Here is a 19,323-nt window from a genome sequence, read left to right as displayed (position 1 = left end):
GTAAATCAAGCAACTTCGTCATGAAGGCATCGTCAGCAGCATCGCCCTCGGCAATGCCGTCCTCCACCCTGATCGGCTACGCTCAGCTTGCAGCAAACTGTCGCGCATCACGCCTGCGGGGGCGATCGGTTTGGGAATGCTTATGAGCTTCCAGCAGATGGCCACGGCGTCACCGTTGGTCCAGCGAACTGTCAATATCTCCACCGGCACAATCACCGCATCGACGGTCAGTGAAGGCGCCCGGCAAGGTCGCCGCCACCGGCAACGCTGCAGAGCCATCATCGGCAGTCACTTCGCCCGCGGGAATAAAGCAGTTTCGCATGCGCCACCTGGGTTTTCAGCGCCTGCATAATCCCCAGCACGTCGCTGGCGCGGGTTTTATCGTTCAGCAGGATGGCGACCACGCGGCGCCAATCGATCCGCCGGAGTACGGCGTACAGGCTCAAAGATGGATCTCGCTTTCCAGCCCGTTCAACGTCTTTCGGTGGGCTGCGTTACGTTGCTCATCGGTCAGGGTAATACCGAGGTTATCGGCGACGCTCTGCGCCAGCTGGATATCGATTCAGCGCCAGCTGATCGACCACGCGCTCACGCGGATGCCAGTGCACGCACCACCTTGCTCAGCTCAAGCTGAAGCCGCCGATGATATGCTGCTGCTCAATTTGGGGTCTGGCTGTTCCAGAACAGGCGAGGATGGGCTGTAATACTCACCGAAGGATGGGCTGCGCTCGCGAATTTTGGTCCCCCCTCGACGCGTTTCCTGATGCGACTCAAACCCGCCACGTTTCGGACCCGGTGGTGTTTCACGCGGCCAGTTATCGTTGATCGAGTTCGGTTCGTAGTTCGCCGGGTTGGTGTCGATATCGGCGATACATCCCGTCGCTTGCTGGAAATTAGTGATACGCGGCGGTAGGGCGGTTAATGAGAGGTTTCGTGGAAGTTCGGTCCCGCCGAGACGACAGCTAATCTGCGTGTCGGTGTGGGAGAACGAACGACCCTGTAACAGCGGGTCGTTGGTGAAATCAGACCGGGGACAATATGGCCCGGATGGTGGAAGGCAGCCGCCTGTTCATTCTCGGCAAAGAAATTATCCGGATTACGGTTGAGCACCATTTTCCTACCAGCTGAACCGGCACCAGTTCCTCAGGAATGAGTTTTGTCGGATCAAGCAGGTCGAAATCAAATTTGAACTCGTCCTCTTCCGGAATCAACTCTAACCCCAGTTCGTATTCCGGGAAGTCTCCGGCCTCAATGGATTTACAGCTCGCGGCGGTGAAAATCGGGATCGCGGCCAGTCAGCTTCTGCGCTTCATCCCACACCAGCGACGCTTTACCCGCAACAAGTTTCCAGTGGAAGCGCACAAAAGTGGCTTTGCCTTCCGCGTTAATCAGGCGGAAGGTGTGGATGCCAACCCCTTCCATGGTGCGATAGCTGCGCGGAATGCCGCGGTCTGACATTACCCACATCACGTTGTGCAATGTTTCTGGCTGTAGCGAGACGTAGTCCCAAGAAGGTGTCGTACGCACTTTGTCCTGCGGTACGCTGGCCCAAACGAGGCTCGGTTTTTACCGCATGGACAAAGTCAGGAAATTTATGTGCATCCTGAATGAAAAACACCGGGGTATTGTTGCCGACCAGATCGAAAATACCTTCTTCGGTATAAAATTTGGTGGCAAAAAGCCGCGGATATCGCATGCAATGTCGGCCGAGCCTGCACCACCCTGCACGGTAGAAGAAGCGCACAAACACCGGGGAATAATTTTATCCGGCTCGGAGAGGAAATCCGCTTTGGTAATGTCTTTCAGGCTTTAAGGCTGGAAGTATCCGTGCCGCAGCCGAGCCGCGCCTTGCGCGTGAACGATGCGTTCAGGGTATGCGCTCGTGGTCAAAATGGGTAATCTTTCCCGCAGGATGAAATCTTCCAGCGGGGTCGGCCCCACGCGTGCCTGCGCGAAGGGAGTTCTGATCGTCAGCAATACGCACGCCCTGATTGGTCGTGAGGCGCAAAACCTTCGCTACCTTTACGGTGTGGCTCAAGCGATTCCAGCTTCTCGTTCCCCGTATCCGGCGATTTCATGCTTCCAGGTGCGGTAGGCTGCTCGCCCGGGCGCGGAAGGGCCCGGTGAGGGGGCGGTGAGAAGCCGTCAGCAGGGCGAAGAGAGTCCATACCCGGTTGCGATTCTTCAGTGCCATGAATCGGTGATTGATGTGTTTTATCTTTGTTCGACATTGCACGTTTCTCCTTTATCCATTGCTAAAAACCCTATTGGGGATAGAACAATGTCGTGAGATGGCTCGCCAACTAAGGGATTTTCACATGCCGTCATTAACGAAAGAGCCCTCTCACCCACTCGGGCGCGCGACGGAAGGTAGCAGGATCGGCTATCATAGAATTTTCCTGCTTCAAGAATTTGCTTTAGTGAACCCGTCGCTTATGAAACCTCTTCGTCAACAAAACCGCCGGGTTATTAGCTATATGCTTACCCGCGTTGAGCCCGCGCCCCTGACCATGCCCTGAAAGTGGATGGTTTTCGCGACGTCTGGCAGTTACGGGGTAAATACGTGAAAGCCTTTGTGCTGATCGGTGAACATTTCCGCCGCTCTCCCACGTTTACGGTGCCGGAGTCAGCGCAACGGTGGGCGATGCAGATCCGCGGGATGAAGAGGTTGAAGAATAACAGCCGCCAAAAAAACCGCCATCAGGCGGTTTTTATTCAACAGTGATTAACGGTGCGCCAGTTCGGCGTCGTCTTCACTTCACTTTCAGAATCGCTTTGTGTCGGTCTGCTTCAGCCACTGGCTGGTTAGCGTACCGGCGGTCCTGGAAGCCACTCCGCGTTCAGCGCGGTACGTCCCATGTCGATCAGCGGCTCAGCGAGGATCAGCAGCGCAACCAGCGTCACAGGCAGACCCAGCGCAGGCAGCACAATCAGCGCGGCGAAGGTTGCACCACCACCGACACCCGCAACGCCTGCGGGCTGATGGTCTAATGCCCACCGGGGTGGCAATCCACACCGGATCAGCGGGTTGATACCCACAGTCGGCGCGACCATTACGGCCAGCATTGCGGGGTACAGACCCGCACAGCCGTTCTGTCAATGGTGGCACCAAAGGAAGCAGAGAAGCTGGCGATGGACTCCAGGAACGCCCGGGCGACGCGTTTGCGCTTCCCACGTTCAGCGGGATGAACGCTGCACTGGAACGGCTGAAAGTAAACGCGAAGGTCAGCACTGGCCACACTTTACGGAAAGTATTTCAGCGGGCTGACGCCGTTCACGCCCAGCAGGATACCGTGCACCACAAACATGATGCCCAGACCAGGTGAGGCGACGACAAAAGCTGCCCAGCTTGATGATGTCCTGCAGGTTTGATCCCACAACCGCTTTGGTCATCAGTGCCAGCACGCCGTAGGCGTCAGCTGCATGACCAGACGGACCAGCTTCGTACCCAGCTCTGCGGGGTATCGATAGCGGTCAGCACGCGTTCACCACGGCGCATCGTCTTTCCAGCAGCTTCAAGCGCAGCCACACCGAGGAACGCGGCGAAAGTCACCACGCTGATGATGGAGGTTGGGCTTGCGCCGGTCAGGTCGATCCAAACGGGGTTTTAGGAATAAGGAGAGCACCATCTGCGGAACCGTCCGGGTCGACCACTTTGCCAACATAGTTGGTTTGAATCGCCGTCAGACGCGCGGTTTCCAGCCGTACTGGAACCAGACCTTCAGCGGTCAGGCCAAACAGGTTGGTCGCCAACACGCCCACCAGCGCGGCAATCAGCGTGGTGAACGGCAGCCCGTACCGATAGTCCGGGAAGCTGATTTTCCCCCAGCTGGTCGCGTTATGCGAGGACGCGCAACGGCGCTCAGAATGAACACGAACACCAGCGGCATCACAATCATCTGCAGCAGCTGCACGTTAGCCGTTACCGACAATGTTGAACCATTGAATGGAATCTTTCAGTACCGGGCTATCGGAGCCGTAAACGGCGTGTAATGCCAGACCAAAGGCCACACCATGACCAGACCGACCAGCACTTTTTTTCGCGGAGCTCCGCTGTTTGTGGCGCGCCTGCGCGGCTGAAGCAATAACCCAGCCACAACGAACACAATAATGTTCGCGATGAGTGGAAAATTCATCCCCCGTTCTCCTGATTTATTATACGGTCGGTTTTACACGATCTGATGGCGCAAGGTTAGAAAGTGTGATGCAGCGCTTATATCCAAATGGAATGGTTTATGACAAACGGGATTATTTTGTTTGTTTACTGTTCAATCTGGTGATGAAAATGAAACGATTGAACTGAAATTCCGCAACAATTGATCATCTGCGATGACCAGCGAACTGCACCATTTTCGGTGACACACGTCTGCGGCATCCAGACGGCGTACGCGAAAGAGTGCCATGCACAAAACGCGCTCCAGCTGATTGCCTTTTTGCGGGGCGAGAATGGGAAGAACGGAAACGCCACCGGCGGAGCAGAGAGGAAGGGACACCGGCAGGCACGTCAGCATATCGGCAAAGCTAATAAGCCTTAAATAGCCGAGCACCATTCCCTGTATGGCATCCAGCCGGCACTATCCAGCTTTCAGGCACTTTTAAATGAGAACAGGGTAAGCAGGGCAAACACGGCCAGCAGGCTGTGGGTAAACCCACGATGGCCAAACAGCTCTGTGGCAATGGGTTTGGCGATCCACTTCAACCGTTGTCCAAGAAACGACTTGGGGTGATCGATGTCCGGCAGGAACAGGTTAATACGGCGGAAGGGACGATATGCCACCAGTCACCCTGTGCCAGCACAGAAGTCAGTTCAACGTTTTTGGCAAACACTGCGCATGCAATTGAAAAAAACGCAGGTGGCCTTCCGCCGTCATGATAAAACCCAACAAACTGTCAATTCATACAGTATGGGGTTTTGCATACAGTGTGCGGAAGAGGTGACGGTGTAACTCTTTGTCAAAGCGGCGTCAGCGCGCCAGCCAACCACCGTCTGCGTGCGGTGTGACCGTTGACATAATCCGATGCAGCAGAGCCAAGGAAAACAACCGGACCTTGCAAATCCTCCGGCAATCCCAGCGCCCGGCCGGGATACGCTCGGGATCGCGCGGCTGCGCTGTTCATCATCGCGCAACTGCTGCGTGTTATTGGTCGCCATATAGCCCGGCGCAATGGCGTTCACGTTGATGCCATGCGTAGCCCATTCGTTGGCGAGCAGGCGCGTGATACCCCAGAACACCGCTTTTTAGACGCAGTGTAAGAAGGCACGCGGATCCCCTGAAATGAAAGCATCGAGGCAATATTGATGATTTTCCACCACAGCCCTGTTGGATAAACTGTTTGGCCACCGCCTGAGAGAGGAAAAAACCGATTTGAGATTCAGGTTAACAACATCGTCCAGTCTTTTCACTGAATGCGGGGGGCATCCTCCCGACGTATGGTCCCAGCGTTATTCACCCAGGAATATCAACGCGTCCCATCTCGGCGCGACAGCGCTATCCACTACGCGCTGAATGCTCTCTTGGGGTGACCGAAGATCGGCCCGAATCGCCATAAATCGACGCCCGAAAGGCGGTGATGCGCGCGACCGTTTCGTCAGGAACTTTACGGTTCACGCCAACTGTCGCATCCGGCTTGTGCGAGCGCCACGACCATGCCCTGTCCCAGCCCGGTATCGCATCCCGTGACGATGGCCACTTTTCCTGCAAGGTGAAGGACTCCAGTATCATACGCGCGCCTCAAGTAAGGTTATTGTCATTCTGAAGGTAAGAATAGGAGGTGAAAGCGGAAATGCAATTAAATGAAACGATGTTTTATTTTTTACTTTCAGGCAGCGAAGGGCTGCCTGAAGAAGAAGGTCACTCGCCGCGCAGGTGGGCAACCGTAAGGTCTTCCAGCGAGGCCAGTTTCACATCCGCCGAGGAACCGGCGCGGGGATCGTGGCGGCCTTCTTCGGCAGGCACAACGATGGAACGCATGCGTGCGGCTTTGGAGGCCACCATGCCGTGGCACCGGAATCTTCAGCGCCACGCAGGTGGGCGGATCAGACCCAGTTTGCGGCGCAGTCCCATATGAACCTGAGGGAGTGCGGCTTGCTGTGGGGCAGTTTCTCGGCTGAGGCCAGCGCGTCGAAACTGTCGCGCAGTTCGAACAGGGACAGCACTTTTTCCAGCATATGCAGCGGCGGCGGAAGCGGGAGGCCAGCCCGACCTTCAGCAGCCCTTGCGCCTTGCACGGGGCGATCGCATCACGCACGCCCGGAAGCAGAGAACTTCTGCTCTTCAACCAGCGTAATGGCGCGGTTAATAATACGCGCGGTGACGTCGTCACGACCAGGGCCAGCCCAACCCATGGCTGGTGGGCATACCAGAGGTCTACAACCATATCAATGCGAAGTCCCGGGGTATCGGGAAGTTCGTTCCGGCGGCTGATATCGACGCCGAGGCTCGCCATCACATCAGTTCAGCCCCGATCCACAGCGGTTCCAGGTCAATCAGTAATCCGTCCATGTCAAAAATGGCGGCAAGTATTATTGGCGCGGTGTCGACATCACAACGTCTCCTTATCTCAGGTGTTCGACAGACGATACGTGCTAAGCACAATCTGCAATTTAGCATAATGCTTTTAAAGAACGGGCGAAAATGATGGGCAGCAGGTAAACTTAGGCAAAAATAACGCGTCTTTTTGAAGGGGAACGAATGACGTATCAACAAGCTGGACGCATCGCTGTCTTAAAACGTATTACCGGTTGGGCCATTTTTATTCCGGCTGTCATTTCACGCTGATTTCCGTACTCAAATTTATGTACGATCACAGCAGCGAAAAGCAGCCGGGTATCAATGCGGTAATGCTGGATTTCGCGCATGTGATGATTGAAATGATGCGTTTTAACACCCCGTTCTTTAAACTTTCTGGTTTAACTCACCGACACCGAATTTTTCATCAACGAGCGAATGTTGGCTTTTGGGTGATTTACGCGCTGATTTTATCGCGATGGCCTTGCAGGCATCAGGCGCGCGCATGAGTCGCCAGACGCGTTTTTACGCGAAGGGGTGGAAGAGACCAGCTCGTTCTTGAGCAGGCGAAAGAGCCGGACGGAATGAGCCGCGAGCAAATCAGATCCCCGCATTGTTGTTCCGCGTCACACGATTTTCCTGCAGATTTTCCCGCTCTATGTCTTACCGGTGAGTCATCATCGTGGCCGGTTATTTCTTTTCTCTCTGCTCGGTTTTTATCTAGAGCCACAGCGGGTGGTGCATGACCGCCCCGCTACGCCGCCAATACCCGCTCTCAGTGCGCGCTGCGCATTCACCATATGTTGACCGCCAAACAGAATTGCCCGATTCAACGGGGTATAAAGTTGATACACCGGCTGGCGGTCGGGAAATCAGGCGGCGGCGGCAGGACCGACTTACAATATCCGTCATAAATCTGCGGCAACGCTGTTCAGGATACAGTGGCAGCATGGCGAGGTCGCACTCTGTCACCCCAGTAACAGGCAGGGTCCGAAGATATAAGGGCCGTTCGGACCCAGCGCACGGATTATCTGACCACAAATCCCCGTGCAACAGAGAAGCCTGTGGCTGGTGCGCGGCAAGACTACTGCTGCACGTGTTCGACAATGGCATCAATGTTGCCAAATTCAGCCCTTTCTCTGCCGCCAGTTCCAGCTGCCAGCCAATACGTTGCTCTGCAAGAAAAGATCGACCAGCGGCGTTGCCAGGCGTTCGGCTGCGGTGTGGTGGAAGAGATCGTTGTCGAAATCGAGTCCAAACTGCGGTTGATCGCTCCACTGAATTACAATCGTGCTAGCTGCTGTCAGAATAAACGCGTTATGGGCATCGAGTGGGCGAGCGGGGAGATATTCCATGACCAGAAAACTGTAGTCGCGGTCGCTGCCCAGCGGCCCAGACGTGCGGGACGGTGACCGTTTTGCTGCGCGACAAGCAGCTCAACTGATCGGCTTCGGCAGTGAAGATGGGAGAAGTTCGCGTTCATCGCATTTAACGAAAGGTCGCGCCCGCGTAACGTAAATGCCACGCGGCGTGGATCACCTGCACCGCCGAGCAGTTCATTACGCCGTTCAATTTCGCACCTTCACCTAATTGCTCGCTTAAAAGATGACTGATAGCCTGCCACATGATATCTCTCCCATGTTGTCTGCCCAGATCATAAAAGGATGGCGCAAAACGGCTGTTAAAAAAATACGAACTAACGCACACCTGAGCGGTTTAAATTCATACAACGCACTTATTGTTCTTTTTCGCCAGCCTTCCCGGTATCAACCTCAATATCCGCGTCCTTGTCGGTCACACTCTCAGCCCAGACTGCTTGCCGGGGCGTGAACTTCCTCGTCGCTGAAGAGGCGCTTATCAGGCCAAATGTCAGCGTGCCTACGTCATGAATATTGCGCCTCGTCGTCCGTGAGGGTGAGCAGAAAAGAATTGCCCGTGTAAAAAGCGTTGTTGAGTTCATTCCAGCTCGGTCAGTGACGCTTCCATGCAGATGTTGACGGTAATGACGTGGCGGGTGATGTCGCCACTGCTCATAGTTCACCTCATTGTTATCATGAAAGTTTTTCTTAGCATAGTCGATGAGTACGTTTTGGCGACTACTTGGCTCGTTTTACCCTCTCCGGAAGAGAGAGAGGGGGATTTGGTACGGGACAGATAATCAACAATTTTTTTTTCAGTGTCAGGCGGTGAACAAAGCCGCGTTCCCTGATTGATGGTTGCAGCGCTACCTGCTGCGCGCCGTAGCGCGTCATCTCCAGCAGCGACGCACCTGCGCCAGCTTCAGCGTCATCGCCCCCACCATACTGTCGCCTGCGCCAACGGTGCTCTGGCTTTTCATGGGTGGCGCAACATCTACACGGCCCGTTCCATCCACGGCCAGCGCACCCTGAGGGCCAGAAACCACCACGCGCAATGCCTTGCCGCTGCGTATGAGCTCTTGCGCAGCGTTACGGACGTCATCCGGCTGGGTGAGTTCACGATTCACCAGCGCGCTGAGCTCTTTCTGATTGGGTTTGACCAGCTCAGGTTGCCCGGCTCCGGGGGCGGCTTTAACCTCGCCTGAACTATCGACAATGCACCGGATGCCCCGTTGCTGGGCCGCACGAATTAACGCTGTGAGTTTCTCTGTGCTCACACCGCGGCAGCGGGCTGCCGCTGATCACCACCAAAGCCCCCTTTCAATTGTCAGAACCTTCTCCTCAAGCTGACTTGAAACTCATCATCACTCAATTTTGCCCCGGCATGACAAAACAGTACTGCTCGCCGCTGGACTCTAACGTGAACGTGCAGGTTCTGACGCGTCCAGTCGCTGGCCTCGACGGTCTGCACGGCAACCTGTTCATCGGCCAGCAGAGACGCCTGAATGTTCACCAGTGGCGCCACCGGCAAGAAAAATCGCCGTCGCTTTGCCTCCAAGGTGGGTAATTGCGCGTGCGACGTTGATACCGCCACCACCGGAAGCTCAAACACCGGGGCGCTACAGCGTAGTTTACCTTCCGGGTAAATCTGTGCTGCGTTAAGGTAGCGGAATCGAGAGAAGGGAGAGTGTTAGGCGTGTGAGCACGAAACCATCATAACCTCCTTTTTGCATGGGTTTCGCTTTAAGCTGGCACCAATCGACGAAGGCAACGTAAATAACAGTATGATTTTAAATATGAATGCTTTGACAAAAGTACGGGATTGTTTTTATAAAATAAAAGTCGTTTTGGGATCGTTCTTATTCAAAAAGTGAAATAAAGAAAACATTGCTATATTATTTGCGGCTTTTTATAATTTATTTACCTTTCTCTGGACGCGCTTGTCATTGATCCTCAAAGAAAGTTTCGAAGACCGTGATGGTCTCTTTTTTTGTTGTATGAACTCCTTAATAAAAAGCAAGCTTTTGAAGACAATTACCCGCTGCAATGATGCTGGTGGGTGGCGTGTTTGCGTCAATGAATGCAATCGCCGATGATACCGTTTTTACTGTCATGGACGATCCCTCCACAGCGCAAAAACCTTTTGAAGGTAACCTGAACGCAGGGTATCTGGCGCAATCCGGCAACACAGCGAAAGCTCTTCCCTGACCGCAGACAGCACCTTGACGTGGTATGGCAACACCACCGCACTGGTCACTGTGAGAATGCCATGCTTTTTCGCCTCAGCGAATGACGACGCGATCGTCAGAAGAAATACGCCGTAGGCAGGCGTAATCGTTACAATATGACCGATTATGATTACCTGTTCGGTCAGGCAAGCTGCTTAACCGACCGCCGCTGCAACGGCTGCGGCAGCGTGATGTCTTTTACTGCTGGTTATGGTGGCAGTTCCTGGTTCCTGAACGGACCAGTACACAGCCTGCGTTTTGAATTCGGTCCCGGCGTACGATATGTGGCCGATCCACCGACGGTGATACCAAAACTCAACCGCTGAGGCTGTGCACGTCGGGTACCTTACACTTTGGATGACCGACAACACCCGGGTTCGCAGGAGGTGTTTCGGTGTTCAGGTGCCTGATGATACGACGCATGACCTCCGAGACGGCACTGGATATGGCCATCAAGCTGAACCGCACTTTGGAGTTAAGGTAGCGTACAACGTGACACGAACTCAGCACCGCCTGATACAGCGCCTGATCATACCGACCGCAGGACACAATTTCTTTGGGTTATAAAATGTAATCTAAATGGGCCGACATTATTTCCCGGCCCATTTTAGGTTTAGAATTGTACTGATTTATATTAAACCAGTGTTTTACAAATAATTGGTCGAAACTATCTCCATACTTTCTTCATAATTACACCACTCCCGAGCATTCAAGATTGTTTGACACGAATTGATAAATAAACTGACTATGCAAAAAGTGTGATCAGATCTACACTGTCACTACAGGCAAAATTCAGCTATGGAATCTTTATGCTCTAATTAGGTATGAGAAATCATGATGAAAAAAATCAAAACTGCTGCGGCGGCAATGGTTAACTTTCAGCACTCTCTTTTGGCGTATTCGCTGCTGATCGCTTACGGGTATTAGCACCGCCTCTGATGATGTAGAAGCAGCGGGTTCAAAACATCGCCCAGGCGTCACAGTCTACCGGTCAAGTCAATGAATGATGCGTTTTGACGTGCATACGCTGGTAGCGTGGTGAATGGTCCTGATACGTGTTTCACGGTTATAAACCTCACCGTAAAAAACCGGATTATGATGGCTTGCCGGTTTTCATCGGATCAATGCTGTAAAAGATATTCAAAAAGATTTATCAGGGGTTTGATGTCTTGTACTTTTGCTTGCAATGTATTGCCACTACCTCCATATCATTGCAGCCCAGCGCAACAACAGTATTGCCACTGAATTGCAGTTAATACGACTACTATTTTCCCAGTGTTTTCGCGTACAAGCGTTTTGTTGGCATAACCTCTTTGTATCAGTTTATTGTTCGATCTACCAAAAAATGCTGGTAAAAGCGCATATTCGGACAAAAGATTATGCTGACGATTTGATTCATGTCAGAGCCAATGGAATCTGTCAGCAAGAATCAACACTAAACCGGCAGCTGGAAAGGATATTCAATACTCATGAGTTCTGCTGGGACATTCATGTGATGCCCCCTTGGGTGTGTATGGACCTGTTCAAGAATAAGCTCAGCACTTTTGAATTGCGAGCCTTGGTTGCGAAGTTCCGTCCACTCATACCGATGCGTGAAGGTTCAAACTGGTCGCAGAGGGTGCATTCTTATTTCATTAGTGTTACCATTGGGGGCTTGCCGTAAATCAATCGCATTTGTCTGAAATCGGCGGGCATGATGACGAAGCCAATTTGACGATTGTTGGTCAGATGGTTTCCGCAATCTATTGTTAAATAATGATTATTTTCTTTGTATATGCTCTTATGTGTGGAGGCATCACTGCAAATAAGGATATAAAATGCCTGTAATTACTCTTCTGATGGCGGCCAACGCCATTACGACCACGCTGTTAGCCCAATGGATGTTTGCTTCACTGGATATCGGCCACCCGGACTCGCGAAAGCGACCATCGCTGGCCGTGTAAATGGTGAGCTGGTTGATGCGTCCGATCTGATCGAGAGCGATGCGAAGCTGTCTATCATCTACCGCGAAGAAAGGCGAAGAAGAGGTCTTGAGATCATTCGTCACTCGCGCGCGCACCTGTTGGGTCCTGCGATTAAACAGCTGTGTGCCAACACCAAAATGGCGATCGGCGGTTATCGACAACGGCTTCTACTGCTGACGTTGACCTCGATCATACCCTGACCGGGGAAGATATCGACCCGCGCTCGAAAAACGTATGCACGAGCTCGCCGAAACCAACTATGACGTCATCAAGAGAGAAGAGTCAGCTGGCACGAAGCGCGTGAAACCAGTTGAAGCGCGGCGAAGAACTATAAAGTCTCTATTCTTGGGCGAAAATATTCGCATGATGACAAGCACGGCTTGTACCATCGCGAGAATACGTCCGACAGTAATGCCGTGGACCGCACGTGCCGAACATGCGCTTCTGTCATCACTTCAAGCTGATGAAAAGATCGCGAGCGCCCTACTGGCGTGGCGACCAGCAACAACAAGATGTTGCAGCACGTATTTATGGTACTGCATGGGCAGATAAGAAAGCCCTGAGCGCGTACCTGCAGCGCGCCTTGAAGAGGCTGCGAAGCGTGACCACCGTAAAGTCGGGCAGCAATCGACCTGTATCATATGCACGGAAGAAGCGCCGGGTATAGTGTTCTGGCACAACGACGGCTGGACTATCTTCCGTGAACTGGAAACCTTCGTTCGCTCAAGCTGAAAGAGTACCAGTATCCAGGAAGTGAAAGGCCCGTTCATGATGGACCGTGTGCTGTGGAAAAAAAGCCGGCCGCTGGGACAACTACAAAGATGCGATGTTCACCTCGTCTGAGAACCGTGAGGTACTGCATCAAGCCAATGAACTGTCCGGGTCACGTTCGGATCTTCAACCCGGTCTGAGGAAATCACTACCGCGACCTGCCGCTGCGTATGGCGGAGTTCGGTAGCTGCCACCGTAACGAGCCATCAGGTGCGCTGCGGTCTGATGCGCGTTCGTGGCTTTACTCGGGATGATGCGCATATCTTCTGTACTGAATCACGGTCCGTGACGAAGTTAACGCCTGTATTCGTATGGTCTACAGATATGTCTACAGCACCTTTGGCTTCGAAGATCGTGGTCAAACTCTCAACGCGTCCGGAAAAACGTATCGGTAGCGATGAGACATAGGATCGCTTGCAGAAGCGGATCTCGCCGTAGCGCTGGAAGAGAACGGTATCCCGTTCGAATACCAGCTGGGCGAGGCATCCTACGTCCGAAAAATTGAATTTACCCTGTATGACTGCCTCGATCGCGCATGGCGGTGCGGTGCTGGCATACAGCTGGACTTCTCCTGCCGCAGCGTTTTGCGCGCCTCTTATGTTGGCGAAAACAGCGAGCGTCAGTACGGTAATGATTCACCGTGCAATTCCTCCGGTTCTCTGGAGCGCTTCATCAGCATCCTGACCGAAGAGTTCGCGGGCTTCTTCCCAACTACGGCTTGCGCCAGTGCAGGTCGTGGTGATGAACATTACCGATTCTCAGGCGGATTACGTTAAAGAATTGACGCAGAAACTACAAAATGCGGGCATTCGCGTAAAAAGCAGACTTAAAGAAGTGAGAAGATTGGCTTTAAAATCCGCGAGCACACTTTACGTCGTGTCCGTATATGTTGGTCTGTGGTGATAAGAGGTGGAAAGCAGGCAAAGTTGCCGTTCACGCCCGCCGTGGTAAGGACACAGGGGAGCACGGACGTAAGTGAAGTGATTGAGAAGCTGCAACCAGAGATTCGCAGCCGCAAGTCTTCAACAACTGGAGGAATAAGGTATTAAAGGCGGAAAACGAGTTCAAACTGGCACGTCGAATCGTATCAATAGCGAGATTCGCGCCGGAAGTTCGCTTAACAGATCTTGAAGGTGAACCACTGGGAGTGTGTGAGTCTGAGGAAGCGTCGAAAAAAAGCTGAAGAAGCTGGGTAGATTTAGTTGAAATCAGCCTAACGCCGAACCGCCAGTTTGTCGTATCATGGACTACAGCAAGTTCCTTTATGAAAGAGAGTAAGTCTTCTAAGGAACAGAAGAAGAAGCAAAAAGTTATCGAGTTAAGGAAATCAAATTCCCGTCACGGTACTGACGATGGCGATTATCGGGTAAACTCGCAGCCTGATTCGCTTTCTGGAAGATGGCGATAAGGCCAAGATCGCACTGCGTTTCCGCGGTCGTGAGATGGCCCACCAGCAGATCGGTATGGAAGTGCGCTTAACCGCGTCCGTGACGATCTGAGTGAAAACTGGCAGTAGTCGGAATTTCTTCCCTACGAAGAAGAATCGAAGGCCGCCAGATGATCATGGTGCTCGCTCCCTAAGAAGAAACAGTAAGGCCTTCAAGCAGCAAAATCTGTAGCGGAACATCAGGGTTTTGGCATAGGTTTTGTTCATATGTTTCGTTTATTTAACAATGCGAAGTGGAAGTTATTAAGATGCCAAAAATTAAGGAAGTGGGCGTGCGCGGTGCTGCTTTACGTGCGCCAAAAAACCGGTGGTGGTGGATTTAAGCGTAAACACTGCAAACCTGCGTCATATTCTGACAAAAAAATCTACTAAGCGTAAACGTCACCTGCGTCAAAGGCGCTTGTTTCTAAAGGCGATCTGGGTCTGGTTATCAGCGTGCCTGCCGTACGCATAAACCGTTAACGTTTAATTTTTTACTAAGAATATAGATACAGGAGAGCACATGGCTCGCGTAAAACGTGGTGTAATTGCGTGCACGTCACAAGAAAATTTTGGAAACAAGCTACAGGAAGCTGCTACGGTGCGCGTTCACGCGTTTTACCGCGTTGCCTTCCGGGCTGTTATCAAAGCAAGGTCGAGTACGCTTACCGTGACCGTCGTCAGCGTAAGCGTCAGTTCCGTCAACTGTGGATTGCGCAATATCAACGCAGCAGCACGTCAGAACGGTATTTCTTACAGCAAATTCATCAACGGCCTGAAAAAGCCTCTGTTGAAATCGACCGTAAGATCACCGGCTGACATCGCGGTATTCGACAATAGTAGCGTTCACCGCTCTGGTCGAAAAAGCAACGCAGCACTGGCATAAGCCAGTTGAGAGAGAGGAGCTTTGCTCCCTCTTTTTATTAACATCATCAGAACATTGACTTTTACCCGTCGAGGCTTTTTCAATAAGGTCTTCACGGTTTTACCACATAAGGTAACGCAAGCATGAATGCTGCTATTTTCCGCTTCTTCTTTTACTTTACACCTGAATTCAGGAGGCTGGCGCGTGAAAGATAGAGCGAAAAACAGCGCCAGATAAACTTACTCCGATGGAGGCTTTTTTGTGTCTAGAAATTCGAGAGAATAAGTCCACCAAATCGGTGTCTGCACCGACATAATGAGAAAACCATGTCACATCTCGCAGAGCTGGTTGCCAGTGCAACGGCCGCCATTAACGGCCTCAGATGTTGCCGCGTTAGACAATGTCCGCGTCGAATATCTGGGCAAGAAGGACATTTAACCCTTCAAATGACTACCCCTGCGTGAGCTGCCGCCGGAAGAACGCCCGGCGGCGGGTGCGGTGAGTGCCGAAGCCAAAGAGCAGGTACGGCGAGGCGCTGAACGCGCGTAAGCTGAACTCGAAAGCGCGGTGCTGAATGCGCGTCTGGCGTGCCGAAACCCTCGACGTTTCTCTGCCCGAGTCGCCGTATTAGAAAGCGGTGGTCTGCACCCGGTAACCCGTACCATCGATCGCATTGAAAGTTGCTTCGGTGAGCTCGGCTTTACCGTGGCGACTGGCCCGAAGTGAAGATGATTATCGTAACTTCCGATGCCCTGAACATTTCCGGCCATCATCCGGCGCGTGCTGACCACGGCTTGCTTTCTGGTTCGACGCCGCTACGCGTCTGCTGCGTACTCAGACCTCCGGCGTACAGATCCGTACCATATGAAGGATCAGGAGCCGCCAATCCGTATTATCGCGCCGGGTCGCGTCTATCGTAACGACTACGATCAGACCCACACCCCAATGTTCCACCAGATGGAAGGTCCAGTTGTTGATAAAAACATCAGTTTCACCAACCTGAAGAGGGTACGCTGCACGATTTCCTGAACAACTTCTTTCGAGGAAGATCTGCAGGTTCGTTTCCGTCCGTCCTACTTCCCGTTCTGGAACCGGGTCTGCGGAGTTGACGTGATGATAGGTAAAGCGGCAAATGGCTGGAAGTGCTGGGCTGCGGTATGGTGCATCAAACGTGCTGCGCAACGTGGGTATCGATCCGGAGAGTATACTCCGGCTTCGCATTCGGTATATGGGCATGGAGCGTCTGGCCATGCTGCGCTACTGACGTGACCGACTTACGTGCATTCTTCGAAAACGATCTGCGTTTCCTCAAACAGTTTAAATAAGGGCATTTGGACAGAACAATGAAATTCAGTGAACTGTGGTTACGCGAATGGGTTGAACACGACGCTCGAAACAGCGAAGCACTTTCTAATATGATCACCATGGCGGGTCTGGAAGTTGATGGCGTCGATCCTGTCTCGGGTGCTTTTACCGGCACGTGGTGGTGGGTGAAGTGGTCGAGTGCGGCCAGCACCCTAACGCCGACAAACTGCGCGTGACGAAGAAAGAGAACGGTGAGCGGTGACCGTCTGCGCTGGATATCGTCTGCGGCGCGCCAAACTGCCGTCGAGGGGCTGAAGGTGGCCGTGGCGACCGTCGGTTGCAGTGCTGCGGGCGATTTCAAAATTAAAGCGGCTAAGCTGCGCGCTGCGAGGAGCCGTCTGAAGGCATGCTGTGCTCCTTCTCCGAGCTGGGTATTTCCGACGACCGACAACGGCATCCATTGAGCTGCCGCTGGATGCGCTCCAATCGGCACTGATATCCCGTGAATACCTGAAGCTTGACGACAACACCATTGAAATCAGCGTCACGCCAAACCGTGCCGACTGCTTAGGTATCATCATCGGCGTGGCGTGACGTTGCCGTGCTGAACCAGACCAGACTGAACGCGCCGGAGATTGCTTCCGGTTGAAGCGACCATCAGTGACGTGCTGCCAATCAGGGTTGAGGCTGCGGATGCTTGCCCGCGCTACAGGGCCGCGTGGTGAAAATTATTAACGTTAAGGCGCCAACGCCGCTGTGGATGAAAAGAAAAGCTGCGCCGCTGCGGTATCCGCTCAATCGATGCGGTTGTTGACGTAACCAACTACGTTCTGCTGGGCTGGGCCAGCCGATGCACGCGTTCGATAAAAGATCGTATCGACGGCGGCATCGTTGTGCGCATGGCGAAAAGAGGGCGAAACCACCCAGTTCTGCTGGACGGCAGCGAAGCCAAACTGAACGCCGACACCACGGTGATTGCTGACCACAGCAAAGCGCTGGCAATGGGCGTATCTTCGGGGGTGAACACTCTGGCGTGAACGATGAAACGCAAAACGTTGTTCTGCTGGAATGCGCGTTCTTCAGCCCGCTCTCCATCACCGGCCCGCGCACGCCTGCAGTCTGCATACCGATGCCTCTCACCGCTACGAGCGCGGCGGCGTTGACCCGGCTTTGCGGTACAAAGCGATGGAACGTGCGACTCGCCTGCTGATCGACATCTGCGGCGGAGCGGGTCCGGTTATCGACGTGACCAACGAAGCGACGCTGCCTAAGCGTGCCACCATTACCCTGCGCCGCGGCCGCTGGATCGCACTGGTTGGCCACCACGTTGCCGATGCACAGGTTGCCCGACATTCTGACCCGTCTGGGCTGTGTGAAGTGACCGAAGGCGGGACAGTGGAAAGCCGTTGCGCCATCATGGCGTTTCGACATGAAATTGAAGAAGATCTGGTGGAAGAAGTGTTGTGAGCCCGTGTTTACCGGCTACAAGCGCATCCCTGACGAGCCGGTACAGGCGGGTCTGGTGATGGGCACCACCGTGAAGCCGACCTGTCCTGAAGCGTGTAGAAAACCATGCTGAACGACAAAGGCTACCGGTGATCACCTACGGCTTTGTTGATCGAAAACTGCAGCAGCTGATCCACCCGGGCGAGGAAGCGCTGATCCTGCCAAGCCGATCTCCAGCGAGATGTCTGCAATGCGCCTGTCCCTGTGGACCGGCCTGCTCGGCACTATCGTGTATAACCAGAATCGTCAGCAAAACCGCGTGCGCATTTTCGAAAGCGGTTTTGCGCTTTGTACCTGGATCTCCAGGCAATTTTGGCATCCGTCAGGGATCTCTCATGCTGGCGGGGCTATCAGCGGTAACCGCTATGAAGCGCACTGGATCTGGCAAAGAGCACGGTTGATTTTCTACGATGCTGAGAGGCGATCTGGAAGCCATTCTCGTCCCCGACCGGTAAATTATCTGAAATTGAATTCCGCGCGCAAAAGCGAATCCAGCCCTGCATCCGGGCCCAGAGCGCGGCGATTTATTTAGACGGTAAACGCGTTGGTTTCATTGGAGTTGTTCATCCGGGCTGGGCGTAAAGCTGGACCTGAATGGCCGTACCATCGTGTTCGAGCTGGGTGGAACCCGGTCGCAGACCGCGTCATTCCTCGAGGCGCAGGACGTATCACGCTTCCCGGCGAACCGCCGTGATATCCACGCGGTTATCGTCGCTGAAAACGTGCCTGCAGCAGATATTTTGGCCGAATGTAAGAAAGTTGGCGTAAATCGGGTGGTTGGCGTAAACTTATTTGACGTGTATTGCCGCGGCAGGGCGTAGCAGAAGGTTTCAAGAGCCTCGCTATTAGCCTTATCCTTCGGGATACCAGCCAGTACACACTCGAAGAGGAAGATTGCCGCTACCGTTGCCAGATAATGTGGGAAGGCATTAAAGGCGATTCGAGGCATCATTGAGGGATTGAACCTATGGCGCTTACAAAGCTGAAATGTCAAGAATATCTGTTTGATAAAGCTTGGGAAGCCTTGTAGCAGAAGCGGGATGTAAAGAGCTGGTAGGCTGTTTTCCGAAGAGATCCGTCGTGCTCTGGAAGAAAATGGTGAGCAGGTAAAACTCTCCGGTTTTGGGTAATTTGATTTGCGAGACAAAGCCAACGTCCGGGTCGCAACCCGAAGACGGGGAAGATATTTCATTACAGCCCGCCGCGTGGTGACCTTCGGACCAGCTAGAAGTTAAAAAGCCGTGTCGAAAACGCAGCGCCTAAAGCAGAGTAATGAACTAACTAAAAGGCCGCTATTGCGGCCTTTTTCTTTGCGCTCTTCCTGCCAAACCCACCGTAAAATCAATTACATCTCCACGTGACTAAAACCATACCATAGCGAGTTTTGCCCA

The 19,323-nt window shown here is 53.2% G+C and overlaps 3 pseudogenes; 2 read left to right on the top strand and 1 right to left on the bottom strand.

The window, feature by feature from the left end:
• Positions 1-620: 620 nt before the first annotated feature.
• LOC122872744 lies at positions 621-3,054 on the bottom strand (annotated as a pseudogene).
• Positions 3,055-11,971: 8,917 nt separating this feature from the next.
• On the top strand, positions 11,972-16,385 carry LOC122872743 (annotated as a pseudogene).
• A 160-nt stretch (positions 16,386-16,545) lies between these two features.
• Positions 16,546-17,893, top strand: LOC122872742 (annotated as a pseudogene).
• Positions 17,894-19,323: the final 1,430 nt, after the last annotated feature.

This window comes from Siniperca chuatsi, unplaced genomic scaffold (assembly GCF_020085105.1).
Source record: "Siniperca chuatsi isolate FFG_IHB_CAS unplaced genomic scaffold, ASM2008510v1 Contig00102, whole genome shotgun sequence".
Taxonomy (NCBI): domain Eukaryota; kingdom Metazoa; phylum Chordata; class Actinopteri; order Centrarchiformes; family Sinipercidae; genus Siniperca; species Siniperca chuatsi.
This window is presented reverse-complemented; position numbering and strand designations above follow the sequence as displayed.